Genomic DNA, 24,763 nt, shown 5'->3' with positions numbered 1-24,763 from the left:
TCATTGAAACTTTTGCCACAAGGCTGGTTAAACAAACAAAAACATCTTTATCATTCTAAGCACCCTAAGTGGCATGGCCCCGGGCTTATAATGAAAAGATTTTCAAACAAAAATCAAACAGATGTATGTGATGATATAGATTAGATACATCTAGCATTTAGACGACATTTGTCTATTTTCCTTTGCTTCCACTAGCATAAGTGGGAACTACGATTGCTCTGACTTTCTCAACATCCCTTTGAGAATACGTAGGCACAAGGTCGATCCTTGGCGAGCAAAACAAAACAAAAAAAACATTCAAACCTTAGCACCCGTAGACCCCGAGCTACAGATGCTCTGATTCCCTCTAAGGGATATGTATGCAGAGGATCGCGATGATCTTTGCGAGCATAATCAAACAAACACCTTAGGTCCCACCTATTTCACAAGAACCTCTCAATAACATGGAATGAAAAAACAAAGCAAAGAAACCTATAGAGTACTATAGATACGTTGGGTGCTAATACCTTCCCTTCGTATAACCAACCCTCTTACCCAAAGATCTCTCCCCCCACTTTTAGGTTATTGCAGCTTTTTTCCTTTTCCTCCTTTGGAAATAATAAAAAGTTTGGTCGGTACAAAAGAAAAATCATTTTTTGAGCACTCGAGCCCAAAGAAGGCATCAGGTGTCTCATCCACAAAAAAAGAGGAACAAAACGGTTTTTCGCCCGCGACAGAAAAATGGCGACTTCACTGGGGAGAATCTTTTTATTGTTTCCAAAGGAAGGGTTAATTCTATTTGCTTTATTTTTTTATTTCATTTTTTGTTATATGTGTGGTTCTGGTTCTGTTACTTGCGTGGTTCTGTTACAAAGTGATACATTATGGACAAATCCTAACCCGGATTAAGTACACATAAGAAATTAGGTGGAGGGTATAGTCATGTGCAGGCGCACGTGAGAATCCTTCCGCTCAGTGGAGGTTCCTTGTTGGTAATATATGTTTAGCATTTTTCGTAGCGAAGACATTATTACTTTCATTGAACTGTAGAAGCTGAGAGACCGTAGAACCCCAACCCATCCTGGCCTTATTAGGTTGTGGTGCAGAAACTATTCAGGTGAAGACTTGGATTAGTTGTCATGCGGAGAACCACACTCAGACGAGTTTTTCTTGAGAATATTACTGGCTCATGAGTTTAATTGTGGAAGGCCGGTAATATCCGAAAGAAAAATGTAGACTCTGACGTATCAGTAGAACATGTCATGCAGGTGATTAACTAGATCTATCCCATTTTTTGGTTCTCTGACCTCATGCTCGTGACTTTGGACCTTTGAACTTATGCGTTACCACGTTTGCGTTACCATGTTTGTATACCATGTTTGTAGTACCATGTTACCATGTTTGCGCTACCATGTTCGCTTTACCATGTTTGAATATGTGGCATCCATGCATCCATGCATTCATACATTCATTAAAAAACCCATCTTTTTCCATAAAAAACATGATTTTTCCAAAAATTTAGAGAATTTTCTTTGCAAACATTATAGGATTAAGTTATGGAAAAAAGGTATACCAAAAAGTACGGTTTCAAAGCACCTGATGTAGAAAGACTGATAGAGTTAGCATCTTCTGTACAAGATCCTTCTAATTTTAGGAAAAGTTATGGAAAGCTTTTGCCTATCCTGAACACTCATGTTGATGAAGGACTTCTCAAAACTCTGGTTCAGTTCTATGATCCCGTCTACCGTTGTTTTACCTTTCCAGACTACCAGTTGGTACCGACCTTGGAAGAATATGCCAATCTTTTGGGTATTCCCGTGTCTTACAAAATACCCTTCAATGGTTTGGAAGCCATTCCTAAGTCACACATCATTGCAGCGAGTATCCACATGAAAAAGTCTGAAGTAGAGAGTAATTGGACTACCAAAGGAAACCTCCCGGGATTAACCTCACACTTCCTGATAAAGAAAGCCTTTGATTTCATCGAAACTGGTAGCATGATAGCTTTTGAAGCTATACTAGCCTTGCTCATCTATGGGTTGGTTCTGTTTCCCAATGTCGATAACTTCGTTGATATCAATGCCATAAAGATCTTTCTGATTGGAAATCCTGTTCCGACTTTGCTTGGTGACATGTATTTCTCTGTCCATCATAGGAATCGCCAAGGCGGTGGAATCATTGTATGTTGTGCACCTTTGTTGTTCAAATGGATTGTTTCACACTTACCTGAGTCTCCTATTTTCACGGAAAACCGAGAAGGTTTGCGTTGGCCTCGAAGACTTATGTCTCTTACTAATAATGATATTCATTGGTATACTTTGGCTCGCTGTGGTACAGAAACCATTGATAGTTGTGGAGAGTTCGCCAACGTACCCCTCATTGGTACACAAGGAGGAATTAACTATAATCCGGTCCTGGCCCGACGACAACTCGGGTATGCAAATTCAGTTAAACCTGTTGGTCCCTCAGTGGAAGGATACTTCTACCGAGAAGGGGATAATCCTAAAAAGTTGAAAGCAAGAATGGTGAGAGCTTGGTACGATGTCCGATGGAAAGAAAAAGGTGAGGAAAGAAATTGCATTGCCATGGACGCCTACACCTGCTGGGTAAAGAAAAGAGCCAAGGAGTTCCAAATGCCTTATGCTTATGAAAAACCCATGTTTCCTGCAGTGTCTCAACGACCCAACATTCCAGCTATGGAGGAAATACCAACGCACTTTGGCTAAAATGAGGACAGAAAAAGATGCTTGGGAAGAAAAGTTTCGTAGCACTGAGGTGGAAAATAGAAAGTTGAAGAAAAGAGTGAAAGATCACGAAGAAACTCTCTATTATCAAGATGGATGGCTCATGAGCAAAGATGAGAAGATTCGTCAGAAAGACGCTGCAATCAAGAGGTATATCAAAGAAAGCAAGAAAAATCTTGAAGGCTCGACAAGCAACGCTCCGACTCCTGATGATTGGAAGACTGTTGTTGACAAGCTGAGAGCTGAAAAGGCCGAATTGAAAGCTCACTATGGGAAAGAAATCATGAAGCTCAAGCTGCACAATGCATTTGGTTCTTCGTCTGATGAAGATGCTTAGGATTTGTTTAGCTTTTTTATTTTTCATTTGATTCTGTAAGGAGCTACGCTCCAATGTTGTAACATTTCCCATTATTTCAATAAAAAGAAATTGTTTGTGTTCAAATGTTTGCAAGGAAATAATCTTTAAAATGTTTGGAAAAATCATAAATTTTCTTTTTGCATACATCATTCTGCATATCGAGTCTGTTATATAGAGTCTCATCTTTTGGATCTTTCTCCATTAGATCGTCAAGCTGTCGCGTCTCAAAGTTTCTCGACCGCGCTCGCAATCAGATCACAGATACAATACTCGTTCAAGCAGAAGAAGAGTAATGGAACACTCTGAACAAGAGAATATTGAGCTTCGTGGTACAGTGACCACCCTTCAGGAAAAGTTGGAAAGTCTCACTACTCTGGTTGACTCCTTAATGGCCGCACAAAATCAGCCGCCGCCACCTAACAGTCAAGCAACGGTAACATCTGAAGTCACTACTCCAGTTTCTACAGTTGCATTCGGTATTCCATCTTTCTCCATGCCAGAAGGTTGGGGCCCGCCTTTCAGCTTTTGGTACAGGTTTCCGTCATAATTTCTCTGGGGTTCAAACAGCTACAACTGAAGCGCCTGCTGCACAAGGTTCAGCGTTTATTCCACATTCAGGGGTAACCTTTTCCCAAATCACTATGGCACTTTCTCAACCCACTATGACGGTATCGACCCCTACGGTTCACACTGTTCCTTATGATGGTAATGAGATTTATCATGATCAAGGTGATAGCACAAATCAGCGTAATCTTGTGGAAGATCTCCAAGAGCAGTTTAACAAGATGCAGTTGGAAGTCAGGGCTATTCGTGGGAAAGATTTGTTTGGAAAGAATGCCCAGGAGCTATGTTTGGTTCCCAGTGTACAAATACCTGCTAAATTAAAGGTCCCAGACTTTGAGAAGTACAAAGGTAGTTCTTGTCCGCAAAGTCATCTCGTGATGTATGCCAGAAAGATGTCTACTTATGCAGATAATCATCAGTTGCTTATCCATTACTTTCAAGACAGTTTGACTGGTGCCGCACTGAAGTGGTACACGGGCTTGGATAGCACTAATATTCGGACTTTCAATGACCTAGGTGAGGCCTTTGTCCGACAATACAAGTATAACTCGGATATGGCTCCAGACAGAGATCAGCTTCGATCCATGGCTCAGAAAGACCATGAAGCTTTCAAAGAATATGCCCAACGATGGAGAGAAACTGCTGCTCAGATTAATCCACCGTTAAAAGAAAAAGAGATGACAAAGATCTTCTTGAATACTCTCAGTCCGTTTTATTATGAACGCATGATTGCTAGTGCTCCAAGTGATTTCACCGAAATGGTAAACATGGGTATGCGTCTAGAAGAAGGAGTCCGAACAGGACGTTTGACTAAAGAAGGTGGATCTTCAAGTGGAACCAAAAAGTTCGGAAGTGGTTTCCCAAAGAAGAAAGAACAAAGTGTTGACATGGTATCCCAAGGGAGGCCAAGAGGAAATGTCAATCGTCAGCGACAGGTTGCTTCTATCACACCAGTCGTTAATACCGCACCGAATCCGGGGTTTACTCCGCAGTTTCAACAACAACAGCCTCGACCACAGGCTCAGCAGTTAAACAATAATCAGAATCGAGTACAAAGAGCACCACAGTTCGATCCGATTCCAATGACCTACACAGAATTGTACCCTGCTTTGGTTGAAAGAGGTCTTGTTCAAACTAAAGCACCACCACCAGTACCTGAGAAACTCCCATGGTGGTACAAAGCTGAGGTCTCATGCCCTTATCATCAAGGAGCACCTGGCCATGATCTTGAGCATTGCATAGCCTTGAAATATGAAGTTCAGAGGTTGGTTAGATCTAATCTCCTCTCTTTCAGAAATTTGAATCCTAATGTACAAGCAAATCCGCTGCCCAATCATGGAGGGCATGTTGTAAACATGGTATATGGATGTCCTGGCCAATACCGAGTCTATAATATCAACTTCTCAAGAGCAGATTTGGTACAAATGCACGCCACTCTTTGTCGGGGGCAGAATTTTCGCCAGCATCAATACGGTTCCTGTAGAATATGTTGTGTGGATCCTCACGGGTGTTCGATTGTGAGAAGAGATCTCCAAGTTTTGCTAGATAATGGTACTATTGAGATCTACAGAAATAGGGATGAAAATGAAGTTAACATGATAGGATGTTATCCGCATGAGCTTTTAGTCTCAGATATCAACTCGGAAATGCCTACAGTTAACGTCATCGTTCCTCATTTCAACATGCCTGAGCGCATGGAAGTTACTTACAACAAGCCGAAGGTTCCTATTGCTCCTTTGATCATTTGTCTACCTGGACCTGTTCCTTATGACTCTGACAAGGCAGTTCCATACAACTACAATGCTACAATGATAAAGAATGGACAAGAAGTTCCTTTGCCTACTCTCTCATCTGTTGTAAACATTGCTGATGTAAGTCGTGTAACAAGAAGTGGACGTGTGTATACTCCACTACCTCCAAAGCAGCCTGTTGCTCCTGCAACCGGGCAAAATCCTGTTGGTACACCAGTGGGGAGTCCTGTAGAAATTCCTGTCAGTAATACAAACACTCATGTTGGTCAGTCCAGTGGAACCAATGTGAATCCTGATTTTGATGAAATTTTGAAACTTATCAAAAGAAGTGAATACAAGATTGTGGATCAGCTTATGCAGACTCCTTCAAAGATCTCAATACTTTCATTGCTTTTAAACTCAGAAGCCCACAGGGAAGCCCTGATGAAGGTCTTAGATCAAGCTTTTGTAGATCATGATGTGACTGTTGATCACTTTGATGGGATAATAGCCAACATAACAGCTTGTAACAATTTAAGCTTCTGTGATGAAGAACTCCCCGAGGAGGGTAAAAATCACAATCTTGCTTTGCACATTTCTATGAATTGTCAGTCAGATTCTTTGTCTAATGTGTTGGTAGACACCGGATCTTCCTTGAATGTGATGCCAAAGACGACTCTTGCTCGCTTGTCTTACCAAGGAATGCCTATGAAGTTCAGTGGTGTAGTAGTCAAAGCATTTGATGGATCGCGAAAATCTGTTATCGGCGAAGTCAACCTTCCCATGACAATTGGTCCACATACGTTCCAAATCACCTTCCAGGTCATGGACATTCAAGCTGCTTATAGCTGTTTGTTAGGACGACCATGGATCCATGAAGCAGGGGCAGTAACTTCTACGCTCCATCAAAAGTTAAAATTTGTAACAAATGGAAAATTAGTAACAATAAGTGGAGAACAAGCCTTGATGGTGAGCCATTTGTCCAATTTCTCTTTCATAAGTGCCGATAATGAGGAAGGAACTCAGTTCCAAGGTCTCTCTTTAGAAGACGAATCTTCCAAGAAGAAAGCATCAATCTCTTCTTACAAAGAGGCAGTGAAAGTAGTGAAAGATGGAACGACCACTAGCTGGGGGCAAGTTGTGATCCCTACTAAGAATGAAACCAGAGCAGGACTCGGATGTTCACCAACATTCTCAAACTGCACCAAGAAGGATGAAACCCTTCGTCCGATCAAAGAAACATTCATTAATGGAGGATTCCTTAACCCAATTCCTCAAGAGGTTAATGTCCTTATCGAAGAATGCATCGAAGAAGGTCTACCTGATACTGAAGAAGAATGGAAATGTTATCTCAATGACTCGGGATACATATCTCAGGAAGAACCATATCCTCCGTCACAGAAATCCAAAGGCAAAGAAATTGAGCCTGTTCCTGCAGAAATCTGGGACACCTTGGGACAACCAAGTGGAAAATTTGATTATATGGTAAAATATACTGCGCCTGAAAGTTCAAAGATTGCGATTGAGGATATCCAACCAACTGGATGGGGAGATTCCTTTGAATGCAATAGTCAACCAGAAGAGGCTTATCAGCCCTGTCAATTTTCTCAGCAGCCTGAAATTACTGAAGATTTCGGCTTCAATGCATCTGCCAAGGTTTATAATCCTGAAGATGGTTATTATCACATAAATGCCATTTTTGAAGATGAAGGGGAAGATGGTCCCGCAATTGACTCAGAAAGTGTCGCTGACAATGAGTCTCTTCATCCTGAAGACTGGGAAATACATCCTGAAAATTCTGAAGATTGTGACTCGTCTTATGCTCTTCAAGAAGTAGAAGAAGACCGTTTCAACTCTACAAAGAACAAGGTTGACAAACCAGGACCTTCAAATCCTGCTCGACCAGCGGTCAATGTCAATGCTGGAGATAACTCTGAGGAGAATTTTCCTGAATACATAATACACAGAGGAGTTCGTTGCTACTGGAAAGCTGTCGACGTTCCGAATGTTGTTGGCCGCTCAAAGTAATCACCTCGCTGTTATTTTGACCTCCTGCCTGGCCCAAAGCAGAGAGATGTTTTATAGGGCTTTGCTTTTAAATGTTCCGCCCAAATAACTTTGTGTATAGGGCTTTGTTTTAAAAGTTTCCCTCTTTGTCCTGCCCAAGACAAATGAGTTTGTGTTTAGGGCTTTGTTTCAAAAATGAATCATAAATAAAGTGTCGTTTTGAATTCCCTACATTATATGTTTTATTTTTTGCTTTTTCTGGAAATGGTAATCCTAAAAAACCAAAACAAAACAAAAAAAAAACTTTTCAAAAAAAATCTGCATACAGTTTTGCATTCATAAAATTTTCTGAAATAAATATAAATCACATGTGCAGATTTACTATTGATAAACCCATTGAATGCAATAACCCTATGCCCTCTCCCAACTCTGAGTTTCCAGTGTTCGAAGCCGAAGAAGAGGAAGAAGAGGAGATCCCGGACGAGATCTCTCGATTACTTAAGCACGAGGAAAGAGCCATTCTGGCTCACAAAGAGCCTTTAGAAAAGATCAACTTGGGTTCTGAAGAAGACAAAAAAGAAGTGACTATTGGATCGCTGCTTGATGCTGATATCAAGAGTAAGTTGACAGACCTTCTCAAAGAATATGTTGACGTGTTTGCCTGGTCCTACCAAGACATGCCTGGGTTGGATACCAATATTGTTCAGCATTACTTGCCATTGAAGCCAGAATGTTCGCCAGTTAAGCAGAAATTGCGAAGGACTCACCCTGATATGGCTAACAAGATCAAAGTGGAAGTTCAAAAACAGCTCGACGCAGGTTTTCTTGTCACCTCAGAATATCCTCAATGGTTGGCCAACATAGTGCCAGTTCCGAAGAAAGATGGTAAAGTTAGAATGTGTGTTGACTACCGTGACTTGAACAAGGCCAGTCCGAAAGATGACTTTGCATTACCACATATCGACATGCTGGTTGATAACACCGCTAAGTTCAACGTCTTTTCCTTCATGGACGGGTTCTCCGGTTATAATCAGATTAAGATGGCTCCTGAAGACATGGAGAAGACATCTTTCATCACCCCATGGGGTACCTTTTGCTACAAAGTGATGCCGTTTGGATTAAAGAATACAGGCGCAACTTACCAAAGGGCAATGACTACTCTCTTCCATGACATGATGCATAAAGAAATTGAAGTTTATGTGGACGACATGATAGCCAAGTCCAGCACAGAAGAAGAACATATTGAATACCTTTTGAAGTTGTTTCAACGGTTAAGGAAATATCAGCTTCGCTTGAATCCTAACAAATGTACTTTTGGGGTTAGATCTGGAAAACTCTTGGGTTTCATTGTCAGCCAAAGAGGAATTGAAGTGGATCCCGACAAAGTCAGAGCTATTCAAGAGATGCCTGCACCAAAAACTAAAAAGCAAGTAAGAGGATTTCTCGGACGATTGAACTATATCTCCAGATTTATCTCTCAAATGACTGCTACTTGTGGGCCAATTTTCAAGCTTCTCCGCAAAGATCAAGGGGTTGTATGGACTGAAGATTGCCAGAAAGCGTTCGACAGTATCAAAGAGTACCTGTTAGAACCACCAATATTGATTCCTCCAGTTGAAGGAAGACCATTAATCATGTACCTTACTGTGTTGGAAGAATCCATGGGTTGTATGCTTGGACAACAAGATGAAACCGGTAAGAAGGAGCATGCCATCTATTACTTGAGTAAGAAATTCACAGACTGTGAGTCTCGTTACTCCATGCTCGAAAAAACATGTTGTGCTTTGGCCTGGGCTTCAAAACGTCTCCGCCAATACATGATCAACAATACTACTTGGTTAATCTCCAAAATGGATCCGATCAAGTATGTCTTTGAAAAGCCCGCCTTAACAGGAAGGATTGCCCGATGGCAAATGCTGTTATCCGAATATGACATTGAATACCGTGCTCAAAAAGCGGTCAAAGGAAGCATTCTCGCCGATCACTTGGCGCATCAACCAATTAATGAATATCAATCTCTCAAGTTTGACTTTCCTGATGAAGATGTCTTGTACTTGAAAATGAAAGATTGTGACGAACCGTTACCTGAAGAAGGTCCTGAGCCTGGATCAAGATGGGGCCTAATTTTTGATGGAGCAGTAAACGCTTTTGGCAATGGAATTGGGGCAATCATCATCACTCCCAAGGGTACTCATATCCCATTCTCTGCCAGATTGCTATTTGATTGCACCAACAACATCGCAGAATATGAAGCTTGTATCATGGGTCTCGAAGAAGCCATTGACTTAAGGATCAAGATCCTCGACATATATGGAGATTCAACCCTTGTGATCAACCAAATCAAAGACAAGTGGGAAACTTACCACCCTGGTTTGATTCCTTACAGAGATTATGCAAGACGTCTGTTGACTTTCTTCAACAAGGTTGAATTGCATCATATACCTCGAGATCAGAATCGAATGGCAGACGCCTTGGCTACTCTATCTTCCATGTTCAAAGTCAATCATTGGAATGATATGCCTAAAGTCAGAATTACGCGCCTTGAAAGGCCCGCCTATGTGTTTGCAACTGAAGCAGTCATCGATGATAAGCCGTGGTTCCACGACATCAAGCGCTTCCTTCAAACTCAAGAGTACCCGCTTGGGGCATCAAACAAAGATAAGAAAACTCTAAGGAGACTTTCTGGCAGTTTCTTCCTGAATGGAGATGTGCTATACAAAAGAAACTTCGACATGGTTTTGCTCAGATGCGTGGATAGACACGAAGCAGACATGTTAATGCATGAAGTGCATGAAGGGTCCTTTGGAACTCATTCAAACGGGCATGCAATGTCCAAGAAAATGTTAAGAGCTGGATACTATTGGTTGACAATGGAATCTGACTGTTATAAACACGTGAAGAGATGTCACAAGTGCCAGATCTACGCAGATAAGATCCATGTGCCACCGACTCTACTCAACGTTCTCTCATCTCCATGGCCTTTTTCCATGTGGGGTATCGACATGATTGGAATGATCGAACCAAAAGCTTCAAACGGTCATCGTTTCATCTTAGTAGCAATTGATTACTTCACCAAATGGGTCGAAGCAGCATCTTACGCCAATGTTACAAGACAAGTGGTTGTGAGGTTTATCAAGAATAACATCATTTGCCGATATGGTATTCCCAGCAAGATCATTACTGACAATGGTTCAAACTTGAACAACAAAATGATGAAAGAATTATGTGAGGAATTCAAGATTGAGCATCATAACTCTTCTCCTTACAGACCAAAAATGAACGGCGCTGTTGAAGCCGCCAACAAGAACACTAAGAAGATCGTCCAGAAAATGGTCGTCACTTACAAAGACTGGCATGAAATGCTGCCATTTGCTTTACATGGGTACCGTACTTCAGTGCGTACTTCAACAGGGGCAACTCCCTTTTCTCTAGTATACGGCATGGAAGCTGTGCTCCCCGTAGAAGTTGAAATCCCATCAATGAGAGTCCTCATGGAGACTAAGTTATCAGAGGCTGAATGGTGTCAAAGCAGATACGATCAGTTGAACTTAATCGAAGAAAAACGTATGACTGCTCTATGCCATGGACAGTTATACCAAGCAAGGATGAAACAAGCTTTCAACAAAAAGGTTCGACCTCGTGAATTTCAAGAAGGCGACCTCGTGCTTAAAAAGATCTTGTCTTTTCAACCAGATTCTAGGGGCAAATGGTCTCCTAATTACGAAGGCCCGTATGTTGTCAAAAGAACATTTTCTGGCGGCGCCATGACTCTTGCAACCATGGATGGTGATGAACTCCCATATCCTATGAATGCTGATGCAGTCAAGAAATACTTTGTCTAAAAAATACAAAAGAACAGCTCGGTAAGTCGAAAACCCGCAAAGGGCGACTTAGGCAAAAATGAGCGTCTCGGTGGACTGAAAACCCGAAAGGGCGGTCCAGGCAAAAATTAGAGACAAAAAACAGAAAAAAATTCATCCTGGTAGATTGAAAACCCGAAAGGGCAATCTAGGCAAAATTTAGGGAGTAATGACAAAGTAACTGCATCAGTCCATACTTCGTCACCTGAAGAGTCTGTACTTCATCAAAGGATCTTCAAACAAATCATCACCAATCTGAAGCGACAAGCACAATTGGAACTCAAAGTTGTTGGGGGGAATAGTGGTTATTGCTTCCAATGTAGCCTTTTCCGCATAATTACCATTTCCAACTTTTGTAAATACTCCATGGAATCACGCCCTTTGCTGATTACCATCCTATTAAATAAATTTGAGCCTTGTGCCCACTTGTTTGCAATCTCTAATTTCTTTTAGCTTGCAAAATGACGCTTTAATTGTGTTATTCGCTTTTGAAACAAAAAAAAGAAAAAAATAAGTTTTAAATGAATTTACTTCACTTTTCTTTTTCAAAATAAAAGCGAAATTTTCCTTTGAGTTGTGAACAACAGAAGGAACATCAACAGCTATCTCCATAGGACGAATCAAAGATTATGACAAGAAGCTCTTCTATCCCCAGTGAAGAAGCTCTTCTATCCCCAGTGAAGAAGGTCTTTTATCCCCAGTAACGAAGATTTTCCATCTCCAGTGAAGAAGTTCTTCCATCTCAACAAGAAAAGATGCTTGTCTTCCCCAGAGAAGTTGAAAGCATACAATACCATTCATCACTCGTGTTATCTACACCATGTTGAAGAGCATTTTCCAAGTATCTGGTTGTATTGCGACGTCGGTCCCTCTCCAGTATACACTTCATTATCTGTCAGTTTCGTCAGCATGCATGCTACATTCATGACATTCATCATTCATACATATTTGCATCATTTATGCATTCTTGCATTTTTCAATAATCGTTTGTTTAGGATATATCTATCCCAAAAAAAGAGAAAAGAAAAAAAGAAAAAAAGAAGAAAGAAAAGAAAGCAGATATGGGCGTGTCATCTCTCCAGTAGGTTGTCACCCATAAGCAGAAAAAAAAAACATTTTCTTTCTCCAGTTCCCCACTGAGATCATTCCTCGTGGAAGAAGGTTGCTTTAGTTTTCTCCTCTCAAAAACGAAGGAGAAAATCCCCAGTTGAGTTTATCCCTCATTGGGTACAATGTCTTGTTTGGCTGTTTCTTTCCAATTCATTCTTGGTTAGAACCTTGTCTTTACCAAAGATTCAAATTCCGATTCCTCAAACAGAGTCGTGAAAAATTGAACCATAAACAATCGCCTCGTCATCTGAGCAGTTTATGTTTCTTTCAAAAATTTTCCTCTCAAGGAAATCAATCATGAAGACCATTTGACAATCAGGGCCTTATTACTGTTCACAAAGCTGAATAACCAGTAATGTCCCTAGCTAAGTCTCCAAAATCATTTTATCACTTGGCTGATAATTGATCATGTCTTCAAAACCACTATCACGAGGCTGGTAGTCGGTAATCCTTTTGTTCTGGTTATATTATTCAACATGTCTATCACAAGGCTGATAGTCGGTAATATTAACCGAACCTTTGAAACTCTTTTTACCTTGTCAAGTCTATCACAATGCTGATAGTCGGTAACACAGTTTCATACCTTTCACCTTCGCATTATTAAACAAGTCTATCCCCATGCTGATAGTCGGTAATGTCGACAGGTAAGCTTTTCTTACAAAGCTATCATTCCCCGGTGAAGCATACACTTGCCTTCCCGAAAAGACAAAACGGATTCTCTTCCTAAAACGGATTGAGACATCCTTCCCGATCTCTTTTCCCCAGTGGAGTCAGTTTGATATCCCTCGGTAAAGATATCCTTGCATCATTCGCAATTTTGGTATCTTAGGTCCAAAATTTGCGTCTTCTGATATTTAAGTCTCTTCCACCCTATCAAAACGAAGATTTTCAATCTTCATGTCTCAGGTTGAAGAAACTTAAATAGGGGCATCTGTCATACCCCAATTTTTGACCTAAGATACCACCTCATATCATTGCATATGCATCATTTGCATCTCTAACAAATTGCATAGCTTGTGTTTGTTACTTGTGCTCAGCAGGGTTTAATCAAGAGATCACTCATCAGTGCAAGAAACAATCAATTAGGGTTTTGTTCTCCCTTCATCTCAAATGAATCATCTTCATCAATAATCAACATTTGGTCCTCAGAGATTCATTTCAACAAGCTCAACAGCTTTGAATCGACTGAAGACAGCACACTCCTGACTTTTGCTCAGAATTTGACATAATGACTTGGGACATGACCTCAAGACCTCAAGTGCATCATTTTGATCTAATTTATTGGCTCAAGATACCTCCTACACAAAGATTGATCAGACAAATCATCAGATAAGGGTTTTGAACTATCAGGGACTAAAATCAGGGATCACATTTAGGAAACCCTAAAAACCCCCAGGAAGTCAATCAAAGGTTTCAATCATCCTCAAATAATCCCTATGACAACATACAATGGAAATTGTATCTCAATTCAAGATCCACAGTCATCAATTTCATCAGGTCGACAATTAGGGTTTTGACCTAATTCACTGAACAACTGACTTTTTAATCAGGACATGGTGCCACAACTCAAACCATGGCTCAATATCCTCTATTGCTTCAATGTGATCCATTCATACCATTCATTTGATGAGGATAGCCTGTTTCATTTGAAATCTCCAGAAACGCGATTCGTCTGAAAAAGTCAACTGTACAAAATCACCATTGACTTTTGGGGAATTTTGGTCAACCATGACTTTTGAAGTTTTGAATCATCAATATATGATATATGAAGTCATTTGATCAAGAAAAATCAAGAAAATCAATCAACAATCAAAAAGTCAAAGTTTGACTTTCCATACTTAGAAAAATTTCTAAGTGTTTTTCATGGTTTTTTCCAAACTTTGGAAGGGAATTTCTCAAAATTTCACCTACAAACTGAAAAAAATTTCCAACATGAAAGTTGTAGATTTTGATCCAATGAACAACTTTGTCACATATAATTTTTTTTCATAAGATCAACCATTTAAGAGATATGGAGCTTCAAAGTTGGTACTTTTTGAAAATTTCACTTAAAACTTCATTTTCTTCAAAGTTCATGGATCTTTTTCACCCATTTCCTTAAAGGTCTTGAAGAAACTTTCAACTAGGGTTTTGAAGTGTGTAACATGAGCTTTCCAAAATGTCCAAGAGCATGAAAAAATATGGAGTGTAGCCATGGTTTTGAATTTTGCAATTAGAGGTCATTATGCATGAAATTACAAGCCATTTTCACTAAGTTCAATACTATATGGCCTATAATTCAAGCAATGACACACCAAAGCAATGATTGAATGATATTTTCTGATTTGAGATCAGAATGGAAAGAGATAAGAAGCTTGGGATTTAACCATGGTTTAGTAACTTTTAACCACATGCATTAAATGTAAAAGATTCCTTTCTATCCCTTAAGCCAAATCATCAAACTTTGAAGCAAGTTGCAAAGCTCTGAGTTCAGAACTCTTGGCCTATAAATAGAGGTCCAAACTCCATTTAAAATCACACCAAAGTCACACAAATTATAGGCTTTCTCTTTCTTTCTTAGAATGCAAGTTTCTTAAGTTTCAAAGAGGTAAAATGCTCAACCTCTAAACCTTTGAATTTCTGACCAAAGTGATGCTTCCCACAAACCACAAACATCATATGGGATGTGTTTGATCCACTCACACACTCCAAAAACATCTCAAACTCAAAATCACTACCTCACTTCTCAAATATGCATAATCTAAGCCTTATCATGCCAAAATCCATTCAAGATCATTTCTGTCCAAAATAACACTTCAAACACCATCCATATACTTCATATGAACTATCCAAACACTCACATATGATCTGTAACCTCATAATCTTCAGATTCGATTCACACTCCAAGGTTATGCAGATCGGGTACCACAGCTTAGCACAGATGAATTCATATGGTTCCAAGCATCCAGACACCTTCCATAATCATCATTGAAGCTATTCAGATTGATACAAAGCATCTGTAACATCTCCAGATCAAAATCCAATTCTCAGTTTGGCCGTTTTTGAGGTAAGTGCACTTGAACTTCAAACTCATACTTGCACGCATCATAAATGAAATATGAGCATACCATCTTGTTTCTGCACCTATGAGGATCATTAACCCTCAATCAATTGTATCATATCATGATCATACACGATTTCACATTGAATTTCAGTTTTAGGGTTCTTCGTGTTCATCACAAAATTGACCCCCTTAGAGTGAAAATAAATGAATTATGAGGGCACCATCATGTTCCTCGTGAAAAACCGAGTGAGATAGACCCTTTGATTGATCAAAACAACTCAGTTTTCAGAAAATTCAAAATCAAGTTAGGGATGTGTTCTTGGCGCCATTTTTTGTTCAGAAATTCAAATGGTTCATTTTAAAATATAATTAAATGGAAGCGTGTTATTTACAAGCTGCGCGCGCAGCTCAGTTGGCAAGTGTTTTGGTTGGTAACCTCCAGGTCGTGGGTTCAAACCCTTGTGAGACCAAACCCTCTTTTTTAGCACTATTTTCTTTCATTTTCTTTTACAACTTCAATTAATTAATTAACACATCAAATTAATTCATTTTTCATTCATTTTTTGTACACTCTTTATTTAACACATATATTTTATGAATATCAAAAAAAATCACAAAAAAGATTTATTTAATACATTTTTAAATAGGTTTAAAATGACATGTTTTAAGTGTTTTTTAATACTTTAAAATATTGTTTTTCATTTGATTCTTAACCTAATCACTTGTAAATATTTTTTTGTGATCAAACCCTAATCACTTAGGTCTTAATTAAGCATTAAAATTTGATTTTTTTTACTTAATTAAGTTGACTTTTGTCAAATTCAAATTGTTTTAAAACAAACGATCATTCTTTTCAAAACAATAAACCATTTCTTTTTGAAACTATTGATTAAATCTTTTTTAATTGATCAATTGATTTTCAAAACGATGTGGGGCCTCTCGAATATTAGAGAGTATAAGACCCACTCTTTTTTCTTTTATACAATTTTTCTTTGTACAGAAAACTCTTTCAAAACAATACTTTTCAAACTGTTTTTCAAAACAACAAACGACGCGTCTGTAAATAAAACGATCAACCATGTTTTATAAAAATACCACGGGCCTCCACGTAGGTATAAGTCCCAAGCCCTTTTGTACATACCCATTCCAGTACATGAAATTAGGTATTTCATTGTACGCCTTTTGTACATATCTCAATCAATGTTTTTTTAACTTTGAGTAACAAACCAAAAATGAAGGTTTTTCTTTAAATCTTCCCAAAAATATACCATGGGCCTCCATGTAGGTATAAGTCCCAAGCCCCTTTGTAAATACCTGTTTACATAGCTTTGAATAAATCCAAGTGGACCTCTCCTCGAGTATAAGTCCCGAGCCCCCGTGTATACAAATGGATCATGCTTACAGGTATATTTCCTTCATAAACTCCATTATATGCACACACTTTGTCATATATATGTGCTTGTTCATACTTGTTCATATCTGTTCATATAACTGTTCATATTTGTTCATGTACTCGTTCATATTTGTTCGTACTTGTTCATGCTTGTGATTGTGTTATATATATTTGTTCAACTTAGTACAACACTAGGTTCCCCATAGCCTCCTATTGGGCTTCGTGCAAAGAATCTCCCTAGTTTAGGTTAGGACATAGAGTATGGTTTCCCGGTGAAATCGCTCTAAGAGCTCAAACCAACTATACCATGCCTCCCCTTGGGCTTTGTACAAACGAGTGTCCCTCCCATAGCCTCCTCTTGGGCTTACAATGCAAGGACCCTGGATTGTCCCTCCCATAGCCTCCTCTTGGGCTTACAATGCAAGGACCCTCGGATAGCCTCCTCTTGGGCTTCGTACAAGGACCCACGGGCTTCTTATAAGCATCCCCAATATCCAAATCAAAACACCCTAGGAGATTAGACATTTTTCATCTCTATGCTAGGAGTATCTCTTCTATATCATCACAAACAATCAATCAATCAATCAAACTTTTTGCCACAAGGCTGGCTAATCAATCAAACTGTTTTACCACCGTACTGGATGATTAATCAAAGTTTTTGTCACAAGGCTGACTTCATTGAAACTTTTGCCACAAGGCTGGCTGATTAATCAAAGTTTTTGTCACAAGGCTGACTTCATTGAAACTTTTGCCACAAGGCTGGTTAAACAAACAAAAACATCTTTATCATTCTAAGCACCCTAAGTGGCATGGCCCCGGGCTTATAATGAAAAGATTTTCAAACAAAAATCAAACAGATGTATGTGATGATATAGATTAGATACATCTAGCATTTAGACGACATTTGTCTATTTTCCTTTGCTTCCACTAGCATAAGTGGGAACTACGATTGCTCTGACTTTCTCAACATCCCTTTGAGAATACGTAGGCACAAGGTCGATCCTTGGCGAGCAAAACAAAACAAAAAAAACATTCAAACCTTAGCACCCGTAGACCCCGAGCTACAGATGCTCTGATTCCCTCTAAGGGATATGTATGCAGAGGATCGCGATGATCTTTGCGAGCATAATCAAACAAACACCTTAGGTCCCACCTATTTCACAAGAACCTCTCAATAACATGGAATGAAAAAACAAAGCAAAGAAACCTATAGAGTACTATAGATACGTTGGGTGCTAATACCTTCCCTTCGTATAACCAACCCTCTTACCCAAAGATCTCTCCCCCCACTTTTAGGTTATTGCAGCTTTTTTCCTTTTCCTCCTTTGGAAATAATAAAAAGTTTGGTCGGTACAAAAGAAAAATCATTTTTTGAGCACTCGAGCCCAAAGAAGGCATCAGGTGTCTCATCCACAAAAAAAGAGGAACAAAACGGTTTTTCGCCCGCGACACTCAGCAGTTAGCCACAACCTTGGGCTTCATACAAGGCACAAAAAAAATAGAGTCTCCCTAAGTAGAGTCAACCACAATTTTGGGCTTTGTACAGAACACCAAATAAAATCCATCAAATAAACACTCTCCAACTAGAGTCAGCCTCAATTCTGGGCTTTGTACAGAACACAAAAACTCCTTAGTTTAAATTCTCCCAAGTAGAGTTATCTTTCAATAAGTCAATAAATCAATCAAAAGCCTCAAGCTTGGGCCTCATGCAAGCCAGCTAAAAAATCAAATCTTTCAAACAATAGATAGACATAGCTCATCTTCATAGGTAGATATTTCTCTTATCTCGCCACAAACAAACAATCATTTCAAACAATCATCATTTCAAACAAATCATCATTTCTCCCATTTAGGACACTGAAAGGCATGCTCTGGCAACACACCCAGACTTGTACGACCCTTTCCCTAATTTGGTTGAGAATCTTTCATTTTAGAGGCACGATGGCTGTCATACTTGATCAACCAAGTAGACTCCCCTCTTAATGAAACATCATTTTTTTAGCTTTTCTGTCACTTTTAAAATGTTTGTGGTGGAATAGTAGAAATACCTCTCTGTAAAGATGATTTCATGTCTCTTTATTGTAAACAGAGATTTAATTCAAAGCTTCAACCTTGAGCTTCAAGCAAGGCACCAAAAATAATTCATTTCCCTAATTAGTTCCCCGAACTACATTAAGCTCTGACTTCCACTAGGGATATGTAGGCATGAGGTTCACAAGGAATCTCAGCGAGCTAATAAAATACCAAAAACAGTCAGTTTGTTTGTCTGTCTGTCTTTTTAAATCAATTCAATTCTCTCTCCTAACACAAAGGAGAAACTTTCCCAATCATTAGCAGTAAACACAATCACAATGACACATAGAAGGTTCCCGTAGAGTACTACAGATATGTAGGGTGCTTAAACTCTTCCCTATGTATAACCGACCCCCCGGACTCCAGAATTTCTAGTCTAGGTGAAATCCCTACACTTAGCAAACTCCTAGGGTTAATTTGAGATCTTTTTCCCCTCTCCTACTCGTTAGGACAAGTAAAAAGTTCATGTGATATCGTAGGAAGAACTGAAACAAAATTCATCCCACCACGGGTGCTTCCTCCTTCCAAATTTCGCGTGAAGGGTCTAGCATGCCGTTCTCCCAAGTGAAACGGGGAGGTAAAAAAAATGACACCACATGTGCAAAGGCATAAAACAACATCAAGATCTACAAGACTAGCAATGAGGGGGCAGCAAGGCGGGGACTTAGGGCCAACTGCAACAGTCACCAAATTTGGAAGCAAAGCGAGACAAACAATCAAATTAGGACAATTAGGCGGTGGTGAAACTTTCTCCTCATGACTAGAACTAAGGGTGGCGAAAAAGAGAATGCTAAGGGAGAGTATTAGAATAGTAAAGTTAGAAACTCCCTTTGAATTCATTTTAGAATCTAAAGTGTTTATATGCTTAACAAATTATGTGTAAAACTTACTATTTTATGTTGTTGTTGAGGAATGAAGAGTTAGGGAATGCATTTATAGAAAATTTTCAAGAAACTTTATATTTTTTCTTTACGAATCACTGTACAAAAATTGTTAGGCTAAACTTAATTAATAGAAGATAAATTGTTAGGCAATATCTATTAAGCCTAATTAAGTCTATAATTCTATCTTTGAATTGCAAACACAACCTAATTATGAATTTAAATTTTTTTTATATATAAAATATTTGCCTAGTATGGTTAATTAATCATTTCAAGAAGGAGAATTAATATATAATATAAAACTTTTCTAATTCATTTTAAATTCATTTTACAATTACCGAAATAAAAATACCTAATTTGTATTTAATCCAGAGAAAATCAAAAACACGCCACAAACATTAAACTTTTAAGAGTCGACAATGTATTAGGAATTAAATGACGATAATTGTCAACGTATTGAGTTTCTTTTTCTTTTGGATATAAATGATTTTGATCTCTAAAGTTTTATTAAGTTTAACTATTAATGAGTGAAGTGTTAGGCAATATCTAATCTACCTAATTATGTCTAGAAATATTTATTTTAATCTTGTATGCAAAAGATAAGGATGAATTAATAATATTTCTAGTTTAGTGTATTTTTAAGTAATTTGGTTCGTTGATTAAATAATAGATAAAAGAAATTAATTATTGTTTACATTCAATATTTTAGTATAATATTAAAAGGAAATTTGCATTTTTTTATATTTAATATAATAAAAGATTAATGGTCACGCAAATTACATTCATCCAAATTAAGATTTAAAATTATTAGTTTGAATTTCCTGAACTTCCAATAGTTTATATATTTATTTTTTCATAAAAATATATTAGAATTTTTTTATAAATGAATTTTAAAAAAATTTAGGAAAAGGTTGTAAGGGAAGTTGTTTTAGCATGACTTTTCTACTTCGTTGTACGCAATCTTACTTATAAAATGTTGTTGTAAATTTGAAATAAATAAAAACTTTCTTGAAAAAGATAGGTGATTCACCGACATAACGAATGTAAATAAATTTAAAAAATTGAAATTCATTTTTAATTTGTGTCAATAACTAAACATCTTTAAGAACTAGATTTCCTAATGTACTTGAAAGGTGTATTAACTTACATATCAATCAATATGAAATATTGGAACCCTCTCGACCCAAAAATAAAGTTTCTTTTTTCGCTTAATTCTCTTGAAAAACACATATATATCCCTCTTCTATTTGGCAATTCCTTTATGCTATCTCTCTCTCTCTCATTGGAATATTTATCTTCTTCGACAATATTCACCCCGTCATGCCTAAGTTGCTTGTTACAACTTATTGTTCTACAAAATTATTAAGAAACATATATGAAACGTAAGAATGGTTTTCGGCGACACCATATTCATATTTGTATAATTATTCACATACTTCTTATTTTTTATAGTGTTTTATACCTCCTATTTCGTCATCAAGGTAGAAAGTGAAGGATAGAAAAAGACTTAGAAAGGGGGGGTTTGAATAAGTGTAGCTTTAAAACTTGTAAGATAAAAACTACTTGCACAATGATTTTTATCCTGGTTTGTTGTTAACTAAACTACTCCAGTCCACCCCCTTGGTGTGATTTACCTCACCTGAGGATTTAATCCACTAATCACACAAGATTACAATGGTTTTCCACTTAGACAACTTCTAAGTCTTCTAGAGTATACTGATCACAACCTGATCTCTCTAGGAACAAACTGCTTAGATACCCTCTAAGACTTTCTAGAGTATTCTAATCAACAACCTGATCACTCTAGTTCTTACAAATTAATGTAAACAAATTCTCTTAAGAGTTACAATGCTTCTTATAAAGCTATTATCACAACTGTGATTTTCTCTTAAGTTTAAGCTTAATCTCACTAATATATTACAACAGCAACGTAGTGAGGTTGAAGATGAAGTTTGAGAGCTTTTTGAATTTGACAGTGTTTCTGTATATTTGCGCAAGTGTTGCATTCAGCTTCTCATCAGAACTTCTATTTATAGGCGTTTGAGAAGATGAGCGTTGGGAGCATTTAATGCTTTGCGTAATCCGTACAGCATTGCATTTAATGTTTCACTCTTTTGTCAACTACCTCGAGCCTTGCTTTCGCTGTGTCTACTGACGTTGCCTTTAATAGCTACTAACGTTCCTTTTGTCAGTCAGCGTAGCCTGCCATCTTGTACTTGCTTCTGATCTGATGTTTGTGTAAACAACGTTTGAATATCATCAGAGTCAAACAGCTTGGTGCAGAGCATCTTCTTGTCTTCTGACCTTGAAGTGCTTCTTAGCGTGATACCATGAGAACTTCAGTGTTTCTGCTTCTGATCTCAAGTCCTTATGATGCTTCCATAGACCATGTTCTGATTCTGCTTGACCATCTTCTGATGTCTTGCCAGACCATGTTTTGATGTTGCATGCTGAACCTTCTGAGTCAGTGCTTCTTGCGCTGATTTTGTGCATACTCTTTATATAATTCGTGAAATGGAAATTGCATAGTATTAGAGTACCACATTATCTCATACAAAATTCATATACATTGTTATCATCAAAACTAAGAATATTGATCAGAACAAATCTTGTTCTAACAATCTCCCCCTTTTTGATGATGACAAAAACATATATAAATGATATGAATTTGCAATCAGAATATCAGACGGCTAAAGACAATTACACAGTTATAGCATAAGCATATAAACATAGTGTGTGAATATGTCTCCCCCTGAGATTAACAATATCCCCCTGAGATAAATAATCTCCCCCTGAAATAAATACTGGAAGAAACTTAAAAATAAAGGACTTCCCTGAGCATTTTCCATTTCAGTTGAGACGATCACATATGCTTAGATCTTCAGAACATTCATAGCTTCTGCTTCTTACTTCCATAGGAAAGCTTCAGAGCTTGAATTTCTTCTTGAACCATTGCATGCTAGATTGTATCAGAACATTGTTGACTGTACCAGAGCATCATCAGAGCATCTCTACATCCTGAAATGTTACAGAACAAACTACACGACAAAAGTCAGAGCATGAATGAATCAGAATATAAAATATGTATCTGAACATATAATATGTATCAGAGCATAACAATAATGTTTCAGAGCATATTTAGAACAAAAACATGTATCAGAACATATAAGGAATAAGAATGAGTTAGAGCATATTCTATCATCAGAATATCATAACATTCTTCCTTCTTGCTTCTGATCTTGAAGCTTCACAGCACTCAGCTTGCTTCAATTTCCATGAGCTTGTTTCTATACAGAATTGCTTTTCCCTGTGTCTTTTCTTCTCATGTTGAGCTTTTAAGATTGTCTTCAATCCTGCAAAACACTTAAAGACACAGAACTTGCAAATTCTTGTTAGAAATGTGGAGACTTTCTCCCAGCAACTGATAATATAAATCAGATCATTTATCACATTTTCTCCCCCTTTTTGTCATAACATCAAAAACACAAAAGATTCAGATGAAAAACAAAACAATATGAGAGAAAAGAAGATAATTTTCATTGATAGCAAAAGAGAATTATCAGAAGGTACAAGGAAGATGCATAGAAGACAGATGCAAGAAACAAAGAAACAACTAAGACACAAAGGACTAAGACGACCCTAGCATAGACATAATCTTGGCCAGCATGTCATGAATCCCAGCATTGCTCTCAGTCTGCCTCTCCATGAATGAACGGAACTCGGCATTGATGTCTTCTTGCTTGTCCATTCGAGAAGCTAGCTCTGCTTGGTTCTTCTGAATAACCTCTAGAGTCTTCACCAGAAGAGAGGGTTCACCAGAAGAAGCTTCATAACTTCTGTTCAGAGGGACAGTAATCTCGATTGTAGCTTCCATTGTCAGATCATCATCATGATTTTCCTCAACAGGAATAGTCTCAGCAGGATGATCTTCAGCATCAGCTTCTCCCATATAAGCATCTTCTTCATACTCAGGAGCAGGAAGATCAGAATCTCCATTCTCAAGAGCTTGAAGAATGGCAGCAAGATTCCTTGGAGCAGAAGGACCTTCAACTTCTGGAGGATCAACAACGCCTGGAATGACCAAATTGGGGTCCTCCTCAGAAGGATTTTCCCTCAGAAAGTCAAACAGTGACTTGAAGTCTCCAGTCAGAACTGGATACTTAGGTCTCTAGACCACAATCTCCCTGCAAGGATTGGCTTCCATCTCCGTAGAAACTCGTGCTTCAGCAAGTTCATCAATGAATTCCTTTTCTTCAAGACAATATCTTCCCCCGAGACGACTGAACCAAAAATCTTCATAGGGCCTCAGAATTCCACAAGGTCGTGGAGCAAGTTCTACACAAATTTCCTGGAGTTCTTGAAACAAGCATCTGCTTTTATTCTGAAGAGTCTCCAAAATCTTCGCATAGCAACATCATTTAATCCAGCATGATGAGCTATTCTGAGAGTGTCAAAGATACTTCTGAGATTCCTCTTTACCATTTCATAGATTACACCAGTAGGGTATGCTCGGTGAGAATTTATTTTGGTTATGGGAGAATCTGGTTTTGGGACAGAATAGGGTTGAGGCTCTCTATCAAGACAGAAGGATGATTCTGCTTCATTCTCAGAATCTAACACTACCAGCTCAGCTTCAGGACGAGGCTTGGGTGTGTAATTGCAGTCACGGAGCAATTGCTCATGTGATGCAGAATCTGGGAGATCTGATACAGAAGGATTATTTAGAGAGGTGGAAGGAATGGTGAAGGTGTTGTGAGGTTCAGAAGGAGGAGGTTGGATAGAAGATTGAGGTTCAGAAGGAGGTGGTTGGTATACTTGCCTGGGAAAATTTGTAGTTCTTTCAGTACGGAAAGACCCCCTGATGCGCTGATCTTGATATTCTTTGGAGTTTACTTTGACAGGATCAAAGGTGACCCATTGCTTCTTGGCTTTCTTGGCTTCTTCTTCTTGAGCCTTTCTCTTCAGCCTTGCTTCTTGCTTCTTCTTATCCTTCTTCTAAAGGTCAGCCAGAGAAGGAAGCA

This window comes from Vicia villosa, unplaced genomic scaffold (genome assembly GCF_029867415.1).
Source record: "Vicia villosa cultivar HV-30 ecotype Madison, WI unplaced genomic scaffold, Vvil1.0 ctg.002471F_1_1, whole genome shotgun sequence".
Classification (NCBI taxonomy): domain Eukaryota; kingdom Viridiplantae; phylum Streptophyta; class Magnoliopsida; order Fabales; family Fabaceae; genus Vicia; species Vicia villosa.
The sequence above is the reverse complement of the archived record's forward strand: the minus strand, read 5'-3'. Positions refer to the sequence as shown.